At 50.1% G+C, this 9,124-nt stretch overlaps 1 long non-coding RNA gene across 1 annotated transcript; it reads right to left on the bottom strand.

The window, feature by feature from the left end:
• Positions 1–5,421: 5,421 nt before the first annotated feature.
• LOC141947860 (uncharacterized) lies at positions 5,422–8,644 on the bottom strand. Its single transcript, XR_012630284.1, has 3 exons — positions 8,516–8,644; positions 6,974–7,192; positions 5,422–5,522 (listed from the first exon to the last, which is right to left on the bottom strand). It is a non-coding gene; the product is annotated as an uncharacterized LOC141947860 (long non-coding RNA).
• Between the last annotated feature and the right edge of the window lie 480 nt (positions 8,645–9,124).

The raw sequence follows: 9,124 nt of genomic DNA, 5'->3' as shown, positions 1-9,124 counted from the left end.
ACGTGACACATTTCTGTGCTGCCCTACGCATGAATCCCCCAGGGAAGGAAAAGCCTCCCATCTCTCTGGCCTGAAGCTTTCTGTTAGTAGCCACCTAGGAAACCTTGATGATGGGAGTCTGCTGATGGACAAGCCCCTTGCCATGGGCTGTCTCACTCTTTCCTGCCTGTTCAGGGATCCTTCAGCAGCGATGAGGCTCTCAGCTCACACTTAAGCTCCGTCCCCTCCTTACTGGCAGAGGCACCGGCCTGGCAAGAGGAAAAGGAGGCCAACAATGTCCTTGGATGAAGGAAAAGGAGGGGACTGAGTCTAACAGTTGTCCCCATAGGTAAATCTCGGCTTAGCTTGAGAAGAGGACATTAAATAAATAGTGGGCTAAGAACCACACTCATGCTTTCAAAGAGGTTCCTGCCAAGGCCACAGCATGCACTTATCCCTGGGCTTTGCGGTCGTACTGCACCAGTGGCCTTGCTGCCCACTCCACTGAAAACAGACACACTGGCTTTGCCGGTGGTACCACAGTCACGGTCCCTTTGTCACTCAGCTCAGCCATCGAGCTCTCTGAACACCTTCTGTGACACAGGGTCCATTTCACGTCAGTCTGTGACAGGGAGAAGCTTTTGCAGTGTCTGCAAGGATCTATTGATTGGCATTTTGGTACCTCTCCACCTCCAGCAACCTTCTCCCAGTGTAACCTCAGCAGCAGCAGCAGCAATATTGGGGTGCAACGCCTCTCCCAAAGCCTGGGGCCCCCAAGACAGGGCCAGAGCAGTTTGTTGCAGGACATGGGGCAGCTGACCCCGCAGCTCTCCAAGCAAGCCTGTGAAATGCTGGGGTGGATTAAGGAAAGATGGCTTTAGCTGACCTTCATTTAGCTTTCTGCAGCTCCTTTCCCATCCTTGTACATTAGCAAGATATTTGCATCTAAAAGGCACGCAAGCCAATCCACTTGGGACCAGGGCAGCATGCAGAAGTGCGAAAAGGGGCTTTTCATTTCAAAGAGGGGGGAAAAAAGCTACTTTCCTGACTAGCGAGGCCAGGCTGGAAACCCCAGATAACACAGATGCACATAAAGCATACTGCTGGCTTTCCCCTCCCCTCCGGTGCGGTCCTGGTGAGATGACCACATGTGGTTTCAGAGATGCCTCCCAACTTCAATAGGTGGGAGAGAGGGAAGGAAAATGGCCCCCAATCACCACACCAATTTTCATTGCTATTAAATATAATCATCTCTGCTCTCTTTCATCTTTGCTTCTCCTCCGAGAGCTGGCAACAAAGGCAGCTCGCAGTAAGGAGAGGCAGGAGAGCGGGGTAATTGCAGCAAAGAATGTAACCTCCAAAACACGCCGCCGAGCCGCAGGGCAGGGAGCGCAGGGAAACCTGCCAGCTGCAGGGAAACCAACCGGCCCGTTGCTATCGGAGGGGTGGGAAAAGGGAAAGGGAGCAGAGACAGAGACTTGTTCAACTTTGTTTTTTGAAGCAAAGCAAATGACTGATTTCTGGTGCAGGGAACCACTTGGTACCAATCCCAAGCTCTAGATCTCATTCAAGCAAGTGTTAAAATGTCACTTTGTAAGCAGGCAGCAAGGTTGGCTCCAGGCGCAGGCAAAGCAGGCAGTGCTTGAGGCAGCAAATTGCCAGAGGTGGCAAAATTACCCCAGGCGTGCTGGAAGCTGGGGCCACACCAGAGCCGGTGGCTGTGGCCATGCCCTCACTCACCGCCTGGGAACAGCAAACCCATCGCGGTGTTAGACGACATCGAGTTTCCCTGCCAGCTGCTGCCTTCTGCAGCACGGGGAGGTGATGGAGGTAACGCCAAGCAGGAATCGCTGCCGGGCAGCGTGGATACCGGGGGGAAGGGCCGTTAGCACAGACCCTGTGCTCGGTCTGGAGAGGCTGTCACAGAGAAATCCCACAGAGGGGAGCAGCGAGGGCCCAGGGCTTCATCCGGGAGCTTGTTCCTGACCCCACAGGTGGGAATGGCAGCACAGGAGAGCTCCCCGTCCTGCAGGAGCTGGACCTACGTGTGCAGAGCAGCCCCTGAGCCCTGCCCTGCAGAGCTGTGCTCCCCGTCCCACCCTCATTCCCTCCCTGCACATGAAGATCGAGTGTTTTATTGCCTGGTGCTCAGATTACCTAATTTATTACCTGGCAGCAGCAAGGGGCAGTTTATCCCCAAGCTCCCCCCGGTCCTGCTGCCTGTTTTTTCCACAACTCTTCTCCCCTCCCAAGGCCACCCCTGCAGCCCCCCAGTCCTCACTTCAGCTCTGGGGCGTCCTCCAAGGACTTATTCTGCAGGCATCCGCCAGACCCAGACTAGCAGCTGCCCTTTGACTGGAAGGGAGCAGACACTCACCTGCAACAGGAAAAACACAGAAGCAGTGAGGGGGGAATAACCACTTTTTGTTACTCAGCTCCACTGTTTGCAGAAGATGCCTCTGCCCAGCTGGTATCAAAGGCAGGCGCTACATCAGCTGGCTCAGAAGCTGGTTCTTCTGGTGGCTTTGGTTCCTCTAAAAAAGCCATGTCAGTGTTGGGGTACTAATGTCTGGAGCCAGCAGAGCATGGGTAACAGTTGGCTCTTTGTGCACACCAGCTCGTGACCACACCTGAGCCAAGCTGAAGGTTGAGGTCCCTTCTCCAGCTCGCATGGGTGCAGAGAGAGAGGGCAAAGCCAGGATGCTGCTGGGCCACACTGAAGACATCTCTGGCATTTCTTGCAAAACGTGGCTACCAGGTATATCCCTGCTGGCTGGGTCAGCTGAGACTGCTCACTGCTGCCTCCTTATGCACAGAATTTGATTTTTCCTGTCTGCAAGGGGAGGCTGGCAAGGCCACAGCTCAGAAAGCAGCAGGCCAGTTTGGGGTGTGGCAAAACCATGGGCTGTTGCAGCTGTATTAGTAAACGACAATCTGGACAGTCTTGGTATAGACAAGGGATAACTTTGTACCATCATGCGCAGGGTGCTGCACAGGAGCAACAGATCTGCCCTCTAAAATTGAGACGAAGCAGCCCCATGGACTGCTGCAGAGTCTCCAGAACAAACTGAGTCTGCTCAATGCCACCAACACAGCCCTGGTTAAAGGTATCTAAAGAATTTTCAGTGTCCTCGGCAGCACGTACCCTGGATCACACCCCCTCTTTCCCATCTGGGCTGCCAAATTTAGAAGACTGATCCCATGGCCCACCCTTATTCCTGCCCCTGCTTTCACTGAGTGACCTGAGGGTACTCAGGCAAGAATTTCTGCTTTTTCCCCCATCACCTGGGCCACTGTCAAGGCGTTTTCACAGACAAACCATCCGTTTGTGCTCAGGTGAGGTCCTCTCCTCCTCTCCAGCAGACACTTGGCTGATGGGAAAGGCTGTGCTAGCAGGCAGGTTTTCGCATTCTCCTCCAGCACACCTTACTCCAGACACATTGCAGCAAATGTTCCTTTTTAAGATCTATTGATTTCATAAATAATAAAGGAAAGAAACACATCACACAAATACACAGGTCAAATAATCTCTCCCTTAGGAAACAAACAGGAGCTACAAAAAAACAACCCAGCAGGTGCACGTTGATCTTTAAGCAAAAGATCAAAGAGCATTAAAGTTATTTGTTAATCAACTCAACAGCATATAGGTAAGCCATATTCAAATGGGTCACCTTGAGGGGTCTTGTCCCAAAAGCCTCCAGGCTTGAAGCCTGCCTTTCTCATGCCTGAAGCTGTGGAAGCACCCGTAGTATTTTGGCACATCATTGTACTGAAGATCAAGCCCTTGAAGAAGAGAACAGCTCCATGGCAAGGCAGCTGTACCTCTCCCAATCACTCTTCTCCATCACATGTGCAGGATTTTAGTCTCTGCTGCTGGGGCATCATCTCAAGAGCTTCTGTTTCAGTGCATCCCCTCCATCCTACAGTTTTGTTTTAGCCAGTTGCTTTGCAGCTGTGCCACCGCTGCTGCAGAGCACGACAGGAGAGATGCCTGGTGAGCAGGAGGGTTTGAGAGCACCTTTCCTGGGCAGCATCAGTGCCAAGAACAGAGTCAACCTGCTGCTCCCCACTTGTGCCCTCAGACCTGAAGCCTGCGGTAAGTCACTTGCGAGCTGAATGTTGCCATTTCCACTCCAGCCCTTTGCCTTGCTCCACCTCCACGTAAGAACACACCACACTGTCAACAGGGACTTCTGCACCCCAGTGTGGACAGTGGCAGAAACGAAGAAGCATCAAGTGGAAGAGCTTGTTCCAGCCCTGCTTTGCAAAGCTCCTCCACATTAAGTGCCGTCTTTCCCTATGACCTCAAAAGCAAAACCTGGACACCATCCTGACCTCGCTGCATTGACCAAGTGTGAAGCTGCTCTGGGGAAGGGTTTCTTAAACTCTACCACCACCACAGGCAGATACAAGATGGGATGAAACACCACACAGGCAAAGCTGCAAAACCAAAGCCTGCCCTCCCGCTCCCAGAGTCTCTCCTAGGATCTGCAATTAAGCCAGATAAAACTTCCAACCATACTGGCTTGTGGGCCACCAGCACTCAGTAGTGACATGTCATATGCTTCTGCTCCAGCCACATTTAGTAGAGGAAAATGAAGCAGCTTCTACAATAGCACAACTACCTCTGTCTTGGTTGTACTGACCAATGCTCACAAGGGACAAGCACCAAAAGCCAAAATCTTCATCACTAACTCCTGCAGAAAGCTCTTATCTAGCAAACCCAGCACGCAACACGAAGCTTCTCCAGCCACAGGCCTGCATCAGAAGACACTGACATAGAAAGCAGCATATACTGCCCTCTCTGAAGCAACCACAGCCTTTCAGAGAAGCTGAGCAACTGGAAGGCAGGAGGGGAGTAAAAAAAAAAAACCAATAACCACGTCTATTCCTAGGCCTTCACAGGATGAAAACCATCTTGGTTAACGCTGGTTAGCACAAGGCGCCTGCCACACCACGTGGACCAAGCGTCGCATAGGCAGGCAGAGCCTTTCTTGCTGTTATGTCATCTACACGTGGCAGAGCAGGTTCACAGAAGGGGAAAAGCAATGACCTCCCCCCGCCCCCTACCCCAGCCCGTACCATGCTGCGAGGAGGTTCTCCTCCTGGGAGGATTTCATGGTGCCCAGCACACTCCCAAGCTGGGAGAGCCCACAAATCTGCCCATTTCAGCTGAGCAGTGAAGCTCTTCCTCCAGCTGGGAGACCTGCACACCAAAGGTCAGCTCTGGCCTTCAGCAGGGCTGTGCAAACCTGAGGATGGAAACATTGCCAAGAGCAGCCTCGGGAAGTGAGGCCATGCAGTAGCTCCATCCAGGCAGCTACTTAGCTTAACCCTTTCAGCCACCAGCTGAAAGAACAGCTACCACCAACGGCACACAGCCTATGCAGCCGCAAGCTCTTGGAGTAAGCAGGATCAGCCTTTGTAGCACTCCTCACCTGACATTTGCAGAAAAATGACTGTGCCACACAGAGCACCACCATATCCTCAGCTTGACTGGTGTCTGGAAGGTGATTGCGAGTTATTAGCTTCATGGAAGATGCCTGCAGGGAGCAGAAACAGCAAAGAAGAGGTGACAGGTTTTTGGCACTGGGTCACAGTGCTGATTCAGCCTAACTGTTTTGTGACAACAAAATGGTGTGTTTCCAGCTGTACTGCATTATCAGGGAGGAAGGGCTGGAGTCAGTATAAAGAAATCTAAGGGTGATCACTGGGGAAAGACTTCCTTGCAGATGGCAAACTCATGGCCTCACCTGGCCCATCTCAGCTGCAGCTAAGCGGACTGTGAGTCTGCCAGAACATCCCCAGTTGTTCACGACGCCTATCCCTCACCAGAAACCACCCCCAGCACCCTCTCCCAACACACTGATGTAAGCATGGCCCCCAGATCTTTGCTCAGAAGCGAGACCAGTTACCTTCAAGCTCCACCTGAAGCCCTAGGGGACAGCCATCACTCGTGCCGAGTAGCAGAAAGGCGCTCAGCACATCCCCCAGCAGCACCGGCTGCTGTGCTTCGAGGAGACAGGGAGAAAGTAAAGGATGCTAGAGACCTCTGCTCTGGAGGCGAGCCTGCCTCTCTCTTCCCTGACACACTACATACGAATCTCTAATGAGCTCTTCGTCTACAGAACCTGTACCTCAACAGAGGAAGTAATTTATATGCATCTCCCCTGACAAGGAGAACAGTGGATTGGAGAGTAATGTTTGCCTGCGATGGCAGTTCTGCTGCAGAGCTAGAAATAGATCCCAGCTTTCCCGGAGACACACATAAAGCTTCCTACAGCATGCTAAATCCCGGTTAAATATGCAGATGAGCATCAATAAGAGAATCTTCTTTCCCATCGCATTTCCTTCCCAAAACTACAGGCGATTGGGTCATGCCCTTTGAGAAGCACTTGGAGACCAACCATTTCTAAAAGCAAGAGAAGAAACGCAGCCCTGCTCTCACATCACAAGCAACAAACCTTTGCAAAACGATTCGCTTCCCTCCCCTCCTACTCACTCGTTGTTTTAAAAAGCATTTCGTTCAAAAGCAGTTCTGTAAAGAGGTTATATAATAAGTGATTTGTACCATGAGGCTGGCTGGTTTTAGCCCAGCTACTTAGATCATAGTTGGATTTTATTTTCTAGTTAGCTGGCCGACTCATGTCCAGTGACGACCCTGCGGGCAGAGGATGCTCCTGGCCATCTCACTTCCCACCAGAAGAGTAAATACCACGGTGCTCTGGTGTTTTTGCCTATTCAGTTATGAGCTCAGCTGTGGTATCTGTCCAATTCCAGCTCCCAGACAGGAAGGAAAGTGGGCAGTGCTTGAAGATTCTTACTTTTTCACAGATCACGGTTATGTTTAACATGCTCCATACTCATAGCAGCCAAAAAGCCATTTGCAACAGTGCCGGGCTCCCCAGGGGCCAATCTCGGCACAAAGAACTGTTGCTAAAAGTTTAGTGAGGTCATACGTCTGGCAAATGTAATGGCAACAAATTAAACTTACTTTTTTAAGAACTTGGCCTCAAGCATGCCTTGGAGATCCAAAACAAAATCTTTAACTCTTTGTAGCCTCCCCGTGCACAGAGTTCACCGCAAGCAGTTTTCAAGGTAGAGTATATCCTCACACAGCGTAGAACCGATGTCAGCCCAAGTACAGACAACGTGCTCCTCCTCACTCGGCTGTTTCGCTGCTCCCCCAGTTAACAGCTTCACAAATCAGTTGCTGCAGATGTTCCCAAGTCAAGAAAAAGATCGTGAGTGTAAAAATAAAAGTGGATTTAACTCACTGCAGAGGCTACTCTCTCCTCAGCACTCAAAAAGCATGGTGTTTAGGGAACAAAGTTAAGCATGGAGCCTAGGGACAAGACAGGCAATAGGATTTGGGCTCCTCAGATGCGTTTTTCAGGTTATTGCTCAGTGGTTAACAACAAGGATTATATCTTAAATCTTGTATTTTCCACACCTTGACTGCCTCTCAAGCAATAGCCACCCTTTCGAAGTGCTGGTACATTTTAAGTCCTGATATCCTACTCCAGGTGAGAGGTTGTAAGGAGGTGAAATGAAGGACCAAGTTGCTGAGATTTGGGACAAGGAAATGATTGAGATGGAGAGTACTGTCAGAAAAAATCCCCTTCAATTACCTTTCTTGCCACCTACATCATACAGAGGTAGTTCAATTCCCTCTCCTCCTGACTCCCCACACCCACCCACCCTGGGTTATTTCTACAATACATTGTATTGATCAAGTGAGTGCTTTTAAGAAGTTGAGTCCAGAAAAGCAACTTTCCCTACACCCCACTGGCTTGCCCTTCAGCACATGAGCATCTCATCTGTTTTAGAAGCACAATTAAATCTTTCAAATGGATTCACTCAGAACATCTGAAAAGAAGAAGTGTCTATATCAAATGTGCCCAAGTCATTTGTATTGCCATTCTCCTTAAAATACTATATACAAATTGCTTCTGTGGTCTCCAAGACATTAGAAACTACACATTAAAAGGAAGCAAAGGTTATTTTTAAAGTAAAGCTTAAAAACTGACGAATGTTGGAATTGCTTAAATTTTCTTCTCCCCTCCACACCCCCATCTCAAAGGCCAGTCCAGAATATTCAGGATCGAGTTGATAAATTAGGCTTTTGCAACTCATTTTTGTCATCACTTCAGCGGCAGTGGATCAGGGCAGGAGCAGCCTTCTCCTAGCAGCAAATTGGCTGCACGTACCTTTGAGTCCCCTCCTCCCCACCCACCCGCATCACTACACAAGCTCATTTCAATGAAAATGATGTCAGTCTCCCAGCAGAAAGCCGCTGAAAGCTTATAGCAAGAGCACGGAAGAATATCACTGAATTGATTCCATTAGCGTAATCTAAGAGAAAACAATGATTTATCAGACTCAGAGCTTGGAAACAGAAAACAAACAGTCTGTGGCAGAGCACAGAGAAATTCAGATTTATAACCAACCTAATAAGCATGGAAATAAGAAAGCTCTCAGCTTTCTGCAAATGAAAGAGTGAAATATTGTGATAATGCCAACAAGGGGTTCTTACAGATGTAGAAGGTACCAGGAGGGAAGGAGACCAGAGCTTCCCAGTGATGGCAGAGGAATGCGAACAGCTTTGCCCAGATGGGATGAGGAGTATTAACACTATCAAGACACTGTACCAGCGGACACAGCCTGAAACAGAAACAGGTGTAAAAAAAAAAAGAGCCAAAACCACATGGGCTGGCCTTAACATCTGCTAAGCCCCATGGAAATAAGGAAGCCAGCCAGTCCCAGGCATGCATCCAGAATGCCCACAGCACAGCTGGAGATGGGTGCCTTGGGAGCTGTGCGAGGCTGGCAGGCAGTAGCGGCAGGAGGGACCACCAAGGGTAGGGATTGAGGCAGCCTCCCAGTTTGAAGAGGTCAGACAGACAGCGGCGAGAAGGGTTTATTAACCCTGAGGCACTCAAGTTCCCGCAGCTCATTTCTCCAGGAATGTGGGTAATAGTTTATTGCAAGAAAGGAGACCTCCAGTGGGCATTAGCAGAAGAGGTGTTGGAGAACAGGATCTCCCAGAAGTCCAAATTCTTGTGCAGCTACATATTGAACACCTGCTAAAGCCTTGAAAAAGTGAGGAGGAGCGATGAGGGGACCAGGGTGAGAGCACAGGTGT

This window comes from Strix uralensis, chromosome 10, assembly GCF_047716275.1.
Source record: "Strix uralensis isolate ZFMK-TIS-50842 chromosome 10, bStrUra1, whole genome shotgun sequence".
Classification (NCBI taxonomy): Eukaryota; Metazoa; Chordata; class Aves; order Strigiformes; family Strigidae; genus Strix; species Strix uralensis.
Note: the sequence above shows the minus strand (reverse complement) of the source record. Positions and strands in the feature narration are given on the sequence as shown.